General features: G+C 42.8%; 1 long non-coding RNA gene across 1 annotated transcript in view; it reads right to left on the bottom strand.

Moving 5' to 3' along the window:
• The window catches only part of LOC105520003, a 10547-nt gene extending 7535 nt beyond the window's left edge, over positions 1 to 3012 (bottom strand). The window contains exon 1 of the long non-coding RNA XR_001003059.1: positions 1989 to 3012. This is a non-coding gene — a long non-coding RNA (uncharacterized LOC105520003). The remainder of the gene's footprint in view (positions 1 to 1988) is intronic.
• Between the last annotated feature and the right edge of the window lie 381 nt (positions 3013 to 3393).

The following is a 3393-nucleotide window of genomic DNA, read 5'->3' as shown; positions in this document are numbered from 1 at the left end:
CAACATGGCACAAGTATACATATGTAACAAACCTGCACGTTATGCACATGTACCCTAGAACTTAAAGTATAATAAAAAAAAAAAAATTAACATAGATAAAAATCAGCAAAAAGAAATTTAAAAAAATATTGTTTGAAATTCAAAGCTATATAACCCACTGTGTCACTGATGAGTTAAAAGAAAAAACTGACCTGCAAACCAGGAAATACATGGGAAGAAACAATAGTGAAAATGCTTCAGATCTAAACCTGTGGAATGAAGCTACCTCAATGTGCAAAAATATCATCACTTAAATGTGGTGCAAAGGGGTGGGGCACAGTGACGCACGCCTGTAATCCCAGTAGTTTGGGAGGCTGAGGCTGGTAGATCACTTGAGGTCCAGAGTTCGACAGGAACTTGGCTGACATGGTAAATCCCCGTCTCTACTAAAAATACAAAAATTAGCTAGGTGTGGTGGGGTGTGCCCATAATCCCAGCTACTCGGGAGGCTGTGGCAAGAGAATTGCTTGAGCCTGGTAGGCAGAGGTTGCAGTGAGCCAAGATGGCACCACTGTACTCCAGCCTGGGCAATAGAGCGAGACTCTGTCTCAAAAACAAAAAAAATTGGCCAATGAATAAAATCACATACCAAGACTTATAGAATGAGACTAAAATCATGTCTCGAGGAAAAGTAGCCTGTGACTTAGAAATTAAGGCAAAAAACTAAGGAGTAAGCAGTTACCCTTCAGGTAAGAAAACCAGCAGATTAACAGGAAATGAGAGAGGGAAGAAATAATCAGATGGGGCTGAGATGGGGCTTGTGGGGATGAAGGAGGTGGGAAGAGCATGTGAAGTCTGTGCATAAAGTCACTCCCTAAGGATAGTCCCTGGAAGGAAGGTGGGTGCACAAGGATCGGGCTAGGTGTAGAAGGTGACAGAAGCCTGGAGGGTACATTCAGGGGTTGACAACGGATAAGAAAACAGGAGGGAAAGTCAAGTGTGGAGCCTTTCCTGTCCCTAGCATGGAAAACATTAGGAGCTGATGATGAAAGTGACAAACAGCATTCTCATTACACACACAAAAGTGAAGTATTTGAGGTAATGGATAGGAAATTTGATTCTCATTCCACACTGTACTGAAAAATCACAATATTTTGTACCCCATAAATATATAAAATTTAGAAGATAGATAAAAATGAGCAAGAAAAAATGAACAACTATTCTTTGAAATATTTTTCAAACATGCAATTTATTTCATCTATATATTCTTTTTAAAAAAAATATATGGGGAGTCAATAAACATAGAAAACAGCCCCTTGGGAGGGAGATAAGGAAAATGGGCCTAATCTGCCCTTAGCAAGACTCAGCATTTAAAGCCACGCATGTGAGAACGCCAGGGTTCAGGGTAAGACTGGAGGTCTGCTATAGCCACAGGGTGGCACCAACACCCACTTCTCCAGCCTGAGCTGGCCAGAGACAACATTGAAGAAAAGTTGGGACTTCCCAGAAGGTCCTGAGACCTGCAGATCCCACACTGAAGTCCAGTGAGGGAGGAAGGTCCGATGTGAGGTGAAAAAATACCATAATTGAAATGAAATATTTAATAGTCATTGTACTTCAGGTAAAAGTAAGTAAAATGACAGAAAATGAGAGGAATGAGTGAGACACCATAGATATGTAATGATGGACAATAAATGACATGATGTGGAGCATTCACTCACACATACAGACTTTATGTGTTCACATAAACATTTATCTGCATGCATCACCCAGTAGAGACGTTTACACAAACTGCATTGACACTGTGAAATCAATGAGGAGATGAAGTAAAATCAAATAGTTATGGAGAGAGTTGGTCTGTTTAACGGGAAACACTTCAGAACATGCACACAGCATCTCCCCTCCCTTCTGAATACCATCTGTAGCCTGCAGCAGTAGATGGCAAATCACAGCCTGGGCCACCCTTCCCAGAATGTCACAAACATGGACATGCAGACCACAGTACTCACCAGATACCCAAGCTGGGTGGTGTGGGGCTCTGAAAGACATGCTTCAAGTAAGAGGGACTAGAAAACTCCCCAAGGGAACAACAGGGATCAGAGATTCCAGGAGGATCCAGGTGCCTGTGCAAAGACCAAGCAGTGAACAGACGTGTGTGTTAGTGATTCCATTAGCATGAACTCAACATTATCTAATACAGCATCTCACAGTTCTGTGTGCATCAGACTCACTTGGGGGACTTGTTAAATACAGATTGCTGGGTCTCACTCCTAGAGTTTCTGGTTCAGTGTTTTGCGGTGCAGCCTGTGAGTCTATATTTCCAGCATGTTTTTCAGGTGCTGCTAATACTGTTGGTCCAAGGACCTCACTATGATCTAATTTAACACTAGGTTTGGGGAGGTACTAAAGAGCAAAGAAGCAACAGAAGAAGGGACCTGAAGCCTGTAGGGGCTTCTCTGTAACCTCCTCAAACATAAAAGCCTTCAAGGCACTCAAAGAGCATTTACAGCATCATGTCTACAAATACAAGATACCACGCAGGGAGTGCTCCATCAAGTAGAGAGATGAGCCCACTGAGTGTCCCTGTCTCAGTCTGTTTGTGTTGCTATAACAGAATACCACAGACTGGGTGATTTATAAGCAAGAGTTCACTTGGTTTACGGTTCTGGACACTGGAAAAGTGAGGGGCCTGCATCTGGTGAAGGTCTTGCTGTGCCGTCCTATGCTGGAAGGTGGAAGGGCAAGAGAGTGACCACATGTGAGAGCAGGGAGGGGGAAAGGGAGAAAGGGAAGGAAACCATCCTCATTATTTTATCAGGAACCCACTCCCAAGACAACTAACCCCTCTGCCTTCATCCATTCCTGAGGGCAGAGCCTTTATGACTTAATCACCTCTTCATGGTTCCACTGGGCAGCGCTGTTGCACTAGGGGTTGAGTTTCCAACACATGAACTTCGGGAAACACCTTCAAACCCAGCAGTCCTCATGCAAGCCTTCCAGAAAATCTGTGTTCCTGGCACTCTGGAATCCCTCTTTTCCACCCCTTCTCACTGCAAGTCTAACATCATGATCCCTCATCATTTTCCATTCAAGCACAGGAAAGAGCATAATCACTACACCCATTTTTTATGCACCATTCCTAAATTAAAATAATTATATCACTCAAATAGAAATTTGCAAAAATAAATTTTCATTTTTGATATGAGTGAATATGAATTTGAATTTCTTTCTTTCTTTTTTTTTTTGAGAAGGAGTTTTGCTCTGTGGCCCAGGCTGGAGTGAAATCATGAGATCTTGGCTCACTGCAACCTCTGCCCCCTGGGTTCAAGCAATTCTCTTGCCTCAGCCTACCAAGCAGCTGGGATTATCAGCACCTGCCAACACGCCCAGCTAATTTTTGTATTTTTTTTTTTT

The sequence above is a fragment of the Colobus angolensis genome, unplaced genomic scaffold (genome assembly GCF_000951035.1).
Source record: "Colobus angolensis palliatus isolate OR3802 unplaced genomic scaffold, Cang.pa_1.0 Scaffold368, whole genome shotgun sequence".
NCBI lineage: Eukaryota > Metazoa > Chordata > Mammalia > Primates > Cercopithecidae > Colobus > Colobus angolensis.
This window is presented reverse-complemented; position numbering and strand designations above follow the sequence as displayed.